At 41.2% G+C, this 14,017-nt stretch overlaps 1 protein-coding gene across 1 annotated transcript in view; it reads left to right on the top strand.

Moving 5' to 3' along the window:
* The window catches only part of blvra (biliverdin reductase A), a 29,703-nt gene that overhangs the window by 12,460 nt on the left and 3,226 nt on the right, over positions 1–14,017 (top strand). The gene's annotated exons all lie outside the window — the stretch shown is intronic.

Below are 14,017 nucleotides of genomic sequence, written 5' to 3'. Positions count from 1 at the left end.
TCTCTCTCTCTCTCTCTCTCTCTCTCTCTCTCTCTCTCTCTCTCGATGACTTACTGATGTTCTATGAAGGTTTGTGGTGGGGGATAGAACTGAGGTAAGGCTGGGGTACCCCATACATTCGTGCACACAGAAATTAATTGTTATCACACTAGGTTATGGGTTGTTGCCTCTAGTGTATTTTTATTCTTTTCAGAGATTTTGGTAGACAAGAGATTGCTTTTTCGTTGCTGCCAGATACGGTTGAGCTAGGCCCTTTTTTTTGTACTTTAGTTGTTTTATTTGGCACAACCCCCACAGTTCTTGCTCCCCAGAAAGAGACCGAAAGTGAGAGAAAGGCAGACAGACAGACAGACAGAGAGAGAGAGAGAAAGGCAGACAGACAGTGACAGACAGACAGACAGATAGTGAGAGAAAGGCAGACAGACAGACAGTGAGAGAAAGGCAGGCAGACAGAGACAGACAGACAGACAGACAGACAGACAGACAGACAGACAGACAGACAGTGAGAGAAAGGAATAAAATCCATTGACTCAAATGATTTCTGGAAAAAATGGCAAACAATCAGCAAACCACACAAAGAAGAATTGGCTATTCAAAATGGTGAAATTTGGAAACAACACTTTGAAAACCTGTATAGTACTATTACACTGAATTCGGCCCAAAATGAGCTCCTGAACAAATTACAAACTCTAGAATCAGTCGTTAAAGACAACCAGAACCCTTTAGATTATCAAATTACTGAAAAGGAGCTACTAACTAAAATCCAGGCCCTACAATCAAGGAAGGCCAGTGGTCCCGATGGCATTTTAAATGAAATGCTGAAATTTAACAGCAAGAAATTCAACATTGGCATTTTGAAATTATTCAACCTTGTCCTCAACATTGGGTATTTCCCTGACATCTGGAGCAAAGGAATCATAACACCAATCTTTAAAAATGGAAATAAATTTGACCCAAACAATTACAGAGGCTTATGTGTCAGCAGCAACCTGGGGAAGGTATTCTGCAGCATCCTAAACAGCCGACTGCAAGACTTCCTCAGCGAACAGAACGTTCTGAGAGCCAAATTGGATTTACACCACGACACCGAACTGCTGACCACATCTATACCCTTCACACTCTCATTAACAAACATGTTCATCAAAACAAGAACAAATTTTTCTCTTGTTTTGTAGACTTCAAAAAAGCATTCGACTCAATCTGGCATAGTGGTCTGTTCCTAAAGTTAATTGAAAAAGGTATAGGGGGGGAAATCTATGACATAATTAAAACAATGTACATAAATAATAAATGTGCTGTGAAGATCAACAACATGGAAACAGATTTCTTCCTCCAAAGCAGAGGGGTGAAACAGGGCTGCAGTCTCAGCCCCACCCTGTTTAACATTTATATTGATGAATTTACAAAATCACTTGAACAGTCGGATATCCCTGGCCTCACTCTCTCTGACACAGATATTAAATGCCTACTCTTTGCAGATGATCTAATACTGTTAGCTCCATCTAAAGAGATAAAACTAGATCATCTGCAAAACTTCTGTGAGACCTGGGCCCTGACAGTTAACCTAGAGAAGACGAGGATTATGGTCTTCCAGAAACGACCCAGATGTCAGGGAAACCCAAACTAAAAGTTCTTACTGGGCTCCGCTGACATTGAACACACACATAACTACACATATTTAGGACTCAAAATTAGCTCCACAGGAAATTTTAATCTGGCCATTAATGAACTCAGAGACAAGGGAAGAAGCTTTTTCCGCCTTAAAGAAGTCCTCAGTTATTGATATACCCGTTAGAATCTGGCTCAAAATATTCCACTCTATAATTGAACCTATTTTACTGTATGGTAGTGAAGTATGGGGCCCTCTTATAAATCAAAACTTTGAAAAATGGGACAAACACCCAATGGAAAGCCTACATACTGAGATCTGTAAGAGCATTCTCAGAGTCCAAAGGAACACCCCCAGTAATGGATGTCGAGCTGAATTAGGACAATTTCCCCTTTTAATTCGGATACAAAAAAGAGCCATCAAATCTACCAACACCTCAAAGCCAGCGAGCCCAGCTCCTACCACTACAAGGCCCTGCAATGCCAAGAGGAGAGAGAGCAAAGAAGGGTGTCCCCTCAGCCAGCTGGTCCACCGGCTCAGTGCCAACAGCACAGGGCACCAAGACCGCCCTCACACAATCCAGCCTCACCAAATCATAACTAAAGAAAAAGACAATTACATCAACTATTGGACATCTGCAACCAAAACCCAAAGCAAACTCCAGTGCTATTTGGCCCTAAACAGAAAATACTCCATGGCAGATTATCTGAGCTGTGTAACAGACCCCAGACTGAGGAAAACGTTGGCTATGTACAGACTCAGAAACCACAGCCTGGCCGTAGAGACAGGCCGACACAGACAGACGTGGCTGCCCAGAGAAGACAGACTGTGCACCCACTGCACACAACACGAGGTGGAGATTGAGCTGCATTTCTTAACCACCTGCCAACTATACCAGGACATTAGAGACACATACTTTCCACAAATTACAAACACGCAGAGGGACTTTGAGACACTAAACCCCATCCAAAAACTCCCTATTATTATTATTATTAGTATGTAGTTATTATAAGTATTATTATTATTATTACGGAAAATTCCGACTATACGCGCGCTACTGTTTGATACTTTTTCAAAAAACGTTTGCCTAGCACATAGACCAATAAAATTGATGAGCGGTCTAGACAGAGGTCCAATGAAATTGTATGATCAGTCATGTTTTTTCGTGGCACCAAAAAGCGTACTATCAAGCGTACTATCACAACTATTGTAAATCAGTCATTTCTACTAACCCTCATCAACATGGAAAATACTCGAAGAAAAGCATATGATGCGGCCTTTAAGTTAAAAGCGATCACTCTGGTGGTTGAAGACACAATTCCAGCTGTGAATCCTGGGGGTACCACTAAGTATCTCCAGCCACTGGACATCAGCGTGAACCCAGCATTTAAAGTGGCACTGCGCGAAGAGTGGGAGGCTTGGATGACAAGTGACGAAAAATCTTTTACCAAAACAGGCCGCATGCGAAGAGCATCTTTAAATCAAGTCTGCCAGTGGATCCTAAATGTGTGGAGCTGTGTCAAAACATCAACCATCACCAACGGATTCCGAAAGGCTGGACTGCTGCGTGATGAAGAGGATGGTGCGCACTCAAGTGACATCGAAAATGAGGAGAGTGATGCAGTAAGTGATGAGATCCTGAGGAGATACTGGAATGCTGTTCATGCACTTTCATGTTCATTGTTTGAGTAAAAAAGCATAAGCAACGTAATTTGTTTGTTGCTGATACAAACGTATATTTCACGGTAGCTGCGTTACAGACACAGTTAGAAAAAAAGCATTTACAATATATTTGTTTATGTTACTAAGCGAATTAAATTTTAAAAAGTTAAAAAATCCTTACATGTGATAAAATTTGGATTTAAGTTCTCTGTACAAACATACAAGTGAAAAGAGAGGATGTTGTCCCTTACCTGTCCGCTTGTCACCCGCTGTCAGTGACTCATTTCTTACAGTAATAAAAACATATAATGAAAGAATGAATGAGTTTTTGAGCTAATTTTTCATATTACTACGTGGGATACCTGCGGCTTAAAATCCGGCTTGTACAAGTACAACATTGATTTTCTTTCTAAAATTAGAGTATGCGGCTTTTAATCAGGTGCGCTCTGTAGTCCAGAATTTATTATTATTTGATATTCCTGTATTTTATGTTAAAACATTTATCTGTGCTTTTTGTTGTTACACGCTTTGGCAATGTAAACATGTTTACCATGCCAATAAAGCTGAATTGAATTGAATTGAAAGGCAGACAGACAGACAGAGAGAGAAAGACAAAAAGACATAGAGGACAGCAGAGCAAGACATGCTATATAATAATGTATGGGGGCGACGGGCCAGAGTCACGCACACTCAAAATTTCTTTAGAAATTTTCTAGTTTTTACCTGATTTTCACACCTAATTTCATAAACTTGTCAATATTTTTAATCAGACAGTATACATAATTGAGCAATGATGGCAATGATAACATATATTGTAAATATATATTGATAAGAGGGGGGGGGGGGCAGTAGCTCAGTCCATAGGGAACCCCCACAATAAACCACCCACCCCCTGGATCCAGAACTCCACATCACACAAGTTACACCTGCAACCCACGGAGAATAGTTCAAAGTGAATCCCAGCCTGTATTGCTGACTCTTTTGCTCTGTGGACCCTGGCTGTCGACAGCTCCAAGTAAGCAATATCCAGAAATGTTAGAACCCATGCCCGAAAAGAGAGCGAGTGCGGAGGTTTCCACCGAGCAGCAACCAGTTTTTTTGCAGCTGTAAGACCAGCCAGCAAAGCTCTTCTCTCAACCAGTGACAAACACAGCCCTGACATTCAAAATGAGTGTGGAAGGCGAACAGGGCAATTTGATCTTAAAACAACTTAGAGAGGTTCATAGCAACCATCTTCCAAAAGTCGGCCACTGGGGTACACTCCCAAAACATGTGAAAAAAAAGTGCCAACCACTTTGGAAGAACAAAAAGTACACATAGATCGCTAATAACCTCATCAAATGAAGCTTCCTAGAGTTAAATAAACCCTGTGTATATAGTTATACTGTAATGTATTTGCTGATGATCAGGGTTTCTAGATGATAAGCCTACACTAACCACACTTTTCCCAATCAAACAAGCCTCCAAACCCAGAACATCTCTCCTCCACACGTGTCCAGCGCCAGAGGACTGTAAGAATGCTTTAATAAGAACCAGTAGAGTCTCTGCAAAGGGACGCCGTTGTCTTTTAAAGTCGATCTCAGTTGCAAATAAAAGAAAAAGGAGGTACGAGGCACACCATGCTAAACACATATATTCTGAAAAGTAAGTAACCCTTCATCCCCATAAATATCAGCTAGTATAGAAATGTTTTTTTATTTCCCAATCAGGAAACCGAATAGGATGACCGCCAATCAACAATCTGTCGTTGTTAAATATTTGAGAGTGTGGGCCCCAACCGCCAAAGCAGCCAACCAGTTCTCCACCCTTCCCAGTCGATAGCAAATATGAAATCATAGTACCAAATCTCAAACGGCAATGATGGAGTGAAACATTAGAATGCAAGATGTTGATAAAAGAGTACGGAGCTCATCCGCTCCTCCACATCTCGCCATGACACTTGAGCATCAGACTGAAACCAAGTCAAGAGAGGTCAAGTGTGAAGGCCCACCCATAAAGCTTGACGTTTGAAGTGACAGGCCACCGTCCTGCCTTTCTCGCTGCATTGTGGTGAGTTTAAAGCGAGGACGTTTACTGGCCAAAGAAATTTAGTTATTGCAGACTGTAACTTGCACCAATATTTAGGGGGTGGGGGAAGGGGGAGCATCAAGCTAACAAATTGACACTTGAATTTTCATTTTAATATGGATACCTGCCCCAAAGTGAGTTAGGCAGGCTAGAAACACCTGTCCAAATCGCCATTACTTTATTAAGTGTGTTATAACAATTGTTTTTGATTATTGTCTGTATGGAAGAAGAGATATCTATCCCCAAATAAATAAAGTTTTTAGTGACTGGAATAGATGCCGGGACGGGAGCATTACACGCGGCCTGATTTAAAGGTAGCAAAGCTGATTTCTGCCAATGGTTTTGCATGTAAGTACTACAGCTGTTGGGTAGGGCTGGGTATCGATTCAAATTCCAAGAATCGATTTGATTCCGATTCTTAAGACTGAGAATCGATTATCATAATCGTAGTGTAGAGAGAAGTTTATAGCTCCGCTAAAGAGCAGTGTATGATGTATTTCTTGCCTGTGTTTTTCCTATACCTGCATCGTGGGTTTATAGTGTGTGAAGAGAAAAGGTGAGCTTCTCCACCAACTTACCGTCCAAGTTGGATGCCGTGTTGTGTAATTATTATTTGTAATATGTTGACGAACTTATATTGTGTTAATGCTCGGCTAATTAGCTAATCAACGCCGTCAAAGCTAAAGCCTCGTGTGGGTATGTTGTTACATAAGACGTGCGTATCTTTCAGTAACAGTCCTTTAGCCAGTGTTATTATTTGTGCATTATGATAGCTCATGCTATTCTGATTGCTGTTTTGTATTTTATTATAGAACCACATAAATCTTCATAAACACTGGACATCTGCCTCCGTCCTTTAACGGGGACACCCCCATACACCTTGCCGCTCTATTCATCAGTCCCACCTGGAGCAAGCCGGTGTCTCCCTTTTAAACATGGTGCACGCCTGTTTCAATTCAATGACGCGACTAGTGGGATTAAAGTTCACCGGGGGAAAATGTATTAAAATTTTTATTTAATTAAATCGATCTTTGGATGTACGAATCGATCTTAAGGAATTAATATGCAAATCGATTCAGAATCGGAAAATCGATTTTTTCAACACAGGCCTACTTGGGGTTATTATATAACACCTTAATCATATTAATGAACGACAAGCCAAACCCCATAGACTCGAGCACTGACCAAAGAAAAGGCCACTCTAGGCGGTCAAAGGCCTTCATTGCATCTAGTGACAGGACAGCGGCAGGGAAATCCAAGCTTTGAGCACCATCTATAACATGTAATAATCTTCTGACATTATCTGTAGCAAGCCTAGACTTTATAAACCCTGTCTGATCACTATGAACCAAATCTGACATATGGCCCTGGAGCCGCCGAGCCAATTTTTTGGTGTAAACATTAAGCTGCGTTTAAAAGTGAAAGAGGCCTATAGCTAGAGCACTCAACCGGATCCTTTCTTTTTAAGAAGCAGTGAGATTAATGCAGAATAACATTCCTGGAGAACGAACCCACTCGAATTGAATACTGGATCATATCCACTAGCAGCGGGCTGAGCAAGGACCAAAAAGTGATGTGAAATTCAGGTGGTATTCCGTCCGGCCCTGGTGATCTGCCGTAAATCCGGACTACAGAGCGCACCTGATTAAAAGCGCATACTCTAATTTTAGAAAGAAAATCAATTTTGTACTTGTACAAGCCCGGATTTAAGCCGCAGGTATCCCACGTAGTAATAGATAAAAATAGCTCAAAAACTATTTATTTTCATTATATGTTTTTATTACTGTAAGAAATGATCACTGACAGCGGGTGACACAAGCGGACAGGTAAGGGACAACATCACTCTTTTCACTTGTATGTTTTGTACAGAGAACTTAAACCAAATTTTATCACATGTAAGGATTTTTTAACTTTTTAAAATTAATTCGCTTAGTAACATAAACAAATATATTGTAAATGCTTTTTTTCTAACGGTGTCTGTAACGCAGCTACCGTGAAATATACGTTTGTATCAGCAACACCAAATTACGTGGCTTATGTTTTTTACTCAAACAATGAACATGAAAGGGCATGAACAGCATTCCAGTATCTCCTAATAACTGTAAAACATATGCCATATACTGCATCCTACCAGAAAGTCACTGATCGCCTTCTTCATCCTCCTCCTGCGCCGAACCATCAAAGTCCTCTACTCATGTCCGAATTAACGCCTCAGGATCCATCACTTACTGTCACTCTCCTCATTTTCGATGTCACTTGAGTGCGCACCGCCTCTTCATCACGCAGCAGTCCAGCCTTTCGGAATCGTTGGTGATGGTTGATGTTTTGACACAGCTCCACGCATTTAGGATCCACTGGCAGACTGATTTCAAGATGCTCTTCGCATGCCGCCTGTTTTGGTAAAAGATTTTTCGCCGCTTGTCCCAAGCCCCCACTTTCGCGCAGTGCCACTTTAAATGCCCGGTTCACGCTGATGTCCAGTGGCTGGAGATATTTAATGGTACCCCCAGGAATCCAGAGTTGCACGATACCCACGGTATACACGGTACCCCGCGGTGCCTAATCATAACCGTCGCTACTATACTAGAAATTCTACACGACGGTACTACCATGGATTACTATACTACCGGTGCCAGTCTCCGCTACATAGCGGCCGCCTCTACTCTCCTCCCAGCTTCTCACTGCATGCTACTCCTTTGTAAACAAACCAACTTGGAATCGCAACCGAACTACACAGCTGCTGAATGATTGGCTGTTTGCCTGTTACTGGTGATAGGTTGTTTCCGCATGCTGGGTCCGCCTGTCTGTTAGCTGATTGGCTGTTCGTGGTTTTCTGCCCACAAGACAGCTCTGCTTCGATAGAAAACAACAACAAGCTGAAGTTCGTCTCGCCCAGACGCTGCACGGCTTACAGTCACAAACACGAGACAACACACTCACCATGGCAGAAGCACCGGGCCCGAGCGAGAGGCTGCCGCGCGGTCGTCATCAGTGGCAACACTAACTTTGCTCAAAAAAACAAACTTGTGTTTAAAACTTGTTTCAGTCTAATTCTTACTTCACCAGTATTATGTTTAGCATGCACCAAACAACATTATAAGTAACTAGAAAATTCCCGCAGAAATTTTGAGAGTGACGAGTGGGCTGTTGCCGGGGGTCTGTAGTCAAAAAGCACACCTCAAATAGTCATTTTTAACATGTTTTATTAGAAACAGGAGCAATTACCATGTCTTTAATTTTTTAGTGGCTTAGTGGCTATTATCCACTAATCAGCATAAGACACTAAGCCCTAAAAAATTAAAAACATGGCAATTGCTAACATGCTAATGATAATTGCTAGCGGTCATGTTAGCAATTACCATGTCTTTAATTTTTAGTGGCTAATGTTAATTAGTATATTAGCATTTGCATTAATTTTAGCATTGGCCGCTAGTTTACCAATTAGCATGTCTTTACGCAGCGCTAGCTTCTGCGGTCCTGACGCGCGAACAATTAATATTAGCATGTTTAGCATTAACATGTATTCTTAGTGAAAATGAGTGGCTAGCCTTAACTTGCTAGCAATTAACATTAGCATGTTAGCATTAGCATGTTAAAATGAGCATGTATTTATCTTAGTGGCTAATAGTAATCAATAAGCAGTGCAGGTTACCGTTACCAACGTAGAATTAACATGTTAATATTAACATGTATTAATACTTAATGGCTAATGTTAATTGTTAACGCGCTAGCTGCTCTGCTGTCATTGTCTGTCATTTTTAGACAGACAACGCGCAGCAATTACATTAGCACGTTAACATTAGCATGTTTACATTAGCATGTATTCTTTGTGACTGAAAATGAGTGACTAGCATTGACGTGCTAGCAATTACACTTAGCATGTTAACATTAACAGGTATTAATTCCTATTGGCTAATACTAATTAGCTTAGCAGGTTAACATTAACATGTTAACAATGATCATGTATTTAATTCTTAGTGGCTAATAGGATGTAACGATACACTCAACCACGACTCACGATTTTTGTTTCACGATTACGATTTTTTCACAAGTTTTTTAAATCAAAATGAGCTACAGACAATTATGACCAATAAAAATATCTTTTATTTGTAGGAAAAAATCTCGCTTTACAGAAACTCTCAAACAGTTTGTGTGTCTTATGGGCTGCCAGCAAGCAGCTGATCTGACCATTACCTTTCAGCTTGAGTATGAGCTAACTGAAAATAAAAACAACAAGATGATAGCTCATTACCCTTTATAGAGTCCACGGCCCGGGAAAACGGCGAGGTCCGGGCACTGTAAACGCAGAGCCGGTCGCGGCGCACCACCTCGGAGGAAATGTGCCCGGCGGGGGCCAGCCAGCCACAATCCTGAGCAGAGAGAGGGACAAATGCTGAGACTACCCCTTGAAGAGGAGGGCTCTATGGCCAAAACCGTATTTTCCACTCATTGAATCGACATAACTGGGGGCATCGCGCCCTTCCTGATCGTTTTACATAGTTTATGTGGTGTCGATAAATGAAGAAACGTGCCCTCAGGACAAGAGAGAGAAAACGTTACTTCTGCCTTCCTTAAGAAAATTTCCCTTGTTTTTAAACATGGAGTGAATGAGGCTGAGGATGGGAGTACGCGATCAGTTAGCCTGTATGGAGCCAAAACATTAAAAGAGACAGCTTCAACAGTGTGTATGCTGCGATCACCTCGAATTTTCCTACATTGAGGGGAATATCATGTCTGTAGTGGGGCATTCGAGGCCACGGTAGTCCGAATACGTTTATTTTTTCACTGATTTTTCTTCCCTGCTCCTCAGTCCAGCTGATGATCATCCACTCTAGCACAAACATTCGCCACATACACACCCATTAAAACCCAGAAATTTGGACTAAAAACCTGCTCAACTTTGACCTTGATAGTTAAAAACCGGTAAAAGCTGTCGATGAGTGTAGTGAAATCCATGAAGAAAGGGAATGCATACCTGCGTGTTTAAAGTTCAAACGAAGTCTCTCGGTTGAAATGTAATGCAAGAGCATCATTGTTGAAAATGTCTGTGTGAAAGGTACTTTTTTTTCAGGCCTCCCCAGTCATTCCCTATGGGAAATTTTTCGCAGTTTTTCCAGAATAAATTCGCGAAAAACCGCAAATCTCTTAGAAAGTAATAGCACTCGATTCGGATCAAGAGCACGTTTTGATATATAATTGTTTGGGGTCCTCTCACCGCTGCGGGCCGCATAATGTTCGAAAAAGGGCGAAACAATGAACTAGGAAAATTCGGGCAGAAATTTTGAGAGTGACGAGTGGGATGTGCCGGGGGTCTGTAGTCAAAAAGCACACCTCAAATGGTCATTTTAACATTTTTATTTAGACACAGAGCAGCTAAGCCTCTGCGCAAGCAATTGACATTACCGTGTTAACAAATTACCATTGTCTTTACATTTTGAGTGCAATGTTAATTAGTATGTTAGCAATTGCATTAATTTTAGCAGTGCCGCTAATGTTACCAGTTAGCAGTTCTTTACAGCTAGCGCTAAGGAGCTGCTGCTCTGCTGCCTCTGACGCTGCATTAACATGTATTCTTAACTGAAAATGAGTGGCTAGCATTAACGTGCTAGCAGTTACATTAGCATGCTGGCATTAGCATGTTATCAATGAGCATGTATTAATCTTATTGGCTAATAGTACAATAAGCATTAGCAGTTACCATTACCAGGTTAGCATTAGCAGGTTAACATAGCATTTATTTAATACTTAATGGCTAATGCTAAACGTTTAACACGCTAGTGCTCGGCTGTCATTGTCTGTCATTTTAGACAGACAACGCGCTAGCAATTATATATTAGCAGGTTAGCTTAGCATGTTAACATGAGCATGTACATTAATTCCTAGTGGCTAATGTTATTAACATTAACAGTGAGCAATGATCATGTATTTAATTCTTCGTGGCTAATGCTCATTGCTAGCGCAGACGGCTAACAATTAACATTAACATGGTAGAATTAGCATGTATTTAATTCTTTGTGGCTAGTGCTAATTAACATTAGCATGTTGCATTAGCATATTAGCAAGTAGCATGTATTTGGTTATTCGTGCTAAGGCAATTGCTAGCGCTGACATTACATGTTACCTTACCATATTAACATTAGCATGTATCTTATGACTAAAAATGAGTGACTAGCATGTGACGTGCTCTAGCAATTAACATTAGATGTTAACATTACAGGTATTAATTCCTAGTGGCTAATACTAATTAGCTTTAGCAGTTAACATTAACATGTTAACAATGATCATGTATTTTAATTCTTAGTGTGCTAATGGGATGTAACGATACACTCAACTCACGACTCGATTCACGATTTTTTTGTTCACGATACGATTTTTTCACGATTTTTTTAAATCAAATAAGCTACAGACAATTAGACCACTGAACAAAACAAGCTCAGTTGTTTCATTATGTAGGGAGCACAAAATCATGCTCTCTATTACAAACTCTCAAGCAGTTTTGTGTATGCTTATATAGGGCTCGCAGCAAGCAGCTATCTGACCATTACCTTTCAGCTTGAAGTTGAAGCTAACTGAAATAAACAACAAGATGATAGCTCATTTACCCTTTAATCCCCACGAAGGGATCCTCCCGCACCGTGTGGCCGTCCCTGGCCCGACTTTAATCCCCCGTGCAGACTGCGCAGAAGTTGCGGTGATTGGTTAAAATTGCAACACCCCTGAATTCACGGGGATTCACTGAAGTTGCGTTGAAGTGCAAATTGCACATCGTGAATTCCTGGGTGTTTGTGTTATGGTATCATTTACAGTACAGTCAGGCCCTGGACGCCGATTACCAACACTGCGCATGTGTGTGAGGGGTGTGTTTTGTGTGTGTGTGTGTGTGTGTGTGGTGTGTGTGTGTGTGAAGAACAGAAAGGCAGACCGGGAGTGGAAGCTGCAGCCATCAACGTCAACCTATTTCTAATAAAGTTCGCCAGAAATCGCGATTCATTTTTCCCCTGTCAACCGATGGCGTCGTCACAACATTTGTACCGATTTTAATCGTGGGCACGATGTATCGTTACATCCCTAGTGGCAATGTTAATTAGCATTACATGTTAGCATTAGCATTTTAACAAGTAGCATGTATTTGGTTTATTAGTGGCTAATGCTAATTGCTGAGCGTTGACTGTGCTAGCAATTACCATTTGCAGTAATTTTAGCATTGGCCGCTATTTTAGCAGTTAGCTGTCTTTTTTACAGCTAGCGCTAATGTGCTAGCTGCTCTGCTTGTCTCTGTCAGCCATTTTTAACACAGACAAGTTCAATGAAGCCAATAACTGCCTCAAAATCGTTCGCAACTGTGTGGTCAGTTGGGAACGGCAGTGAAAATCCTGACAGAGAGAGTGGGAAAATGCTGAGACCAGCCCTCGAAGAGGAGGGCCCTATGGCCAAACGTATTTCAATCATGACACCGACTAACTGGGGCAATCGCATGCCCTTCCGATCGTTTTACATAGTTCTTTTTGTGTCGATAAATGAAGAAACGTGCCCTCAGGAGCAAAGAGAGAAACGTTTAACTTCTGCCTTCCTTACAAAAATTTCCTCCCTTTTTTAACATGGGAGTGGAATGAGGCTGGGATGGGAGTACTCGATCAGTTTAGCCTGTCAATGGAGCCAAAACATATAAAAGAGAAAGCTCAACCGGTGTTATCACTTCCTACCCGCGATCACTCGAATTTTCCTACCATTTGAGGGGATATCCATGTCTGTAGTGGGGCATTTGAGGCCACGGTAGTCGAATACGTTTTATAATTTTTCATGATTTTTCTCCCTGCTCCTCACTCAAGCTGATGCATTCATCCACGTCTAGCTCAACATTCGCCACATACACCCCATTATAAAACCCGAGAATTGACTAAAAACTCTGCAACTTTGGCCTTGATAGTTTAAAAAACGTAAAAGCTGTCGATGGGAGTGTCGTGAATCCCTGAAGATAAGGGAAGCATACACTCCGTTTTTAAAGTTCAAATGCAGTCTCTCGTGAAAGTATGCCAGAGCAGTTCATTTGTTGAAAATGTCTGTTGAAAGTAACTTTTTTCAGGCCTCGCCCCATTCATTCCTATGGTAAATTTTTCGCATTTTCCAGAAAATTCCGAAAAACACGCGAATCTCTTAGAAAGTAATAGCACTCGATTCGGGATCAAGACGCACGTTTTATATCATATTTGTTGGGGTTCTCGTCGCCGCTGCGGCCGCATTAACTGTTCGAAATAAGGGCGGAAAATGAAAATATGCCATGAACACGCAGAAGAAACAATAGTTGCCTACGCACGTCGTGCACTACTCCCAGAGCGTCGTGTGGTAGGTGGCGATGTCGTAGGCACTCGTCATCTAGAAAGAAGGATTGAGACTTGAACAAATAACACTGCACTTCATAAAACAAATAAAAATAATAATAAATTATGGATCGTGGCTGCTGCTGTGATCCTGCATACGTCCACTGACACATATTACACTGTCATTATTGTTAACAATCTCCATTACAGTTGTTATAGTTCATTAGTTGATGATTTGCTGCCTGTGCATCTGTGGTCTCTCTCTCTATCACAGTTCCACTGCTACTGTATAATTTGATCATTCATTGTTAATTCATGTGTCCCATTTTATCATTCATTGTAATTCATTGTCCATTTTTGT

This window comes from Larimichthys crocea, unplaced genomic scaffold (genome assembly GCF_000972845.2).
Source record: "Larimichthys crocea isolate SSNF unplaced genomic scaffold, L_crocea_2.0 scaffold123, whole genome shotgun sequence".
NCBI lineage: Eukaryota > Metazoa > Chordata > Actinopteri > Sciaenidae > Larimichthys > Larimichthys crocea.
Note: the sequence above shows the minus strand (reverse complement) of the source record. Positions and strands in the feature narration are given on the sequence as shown.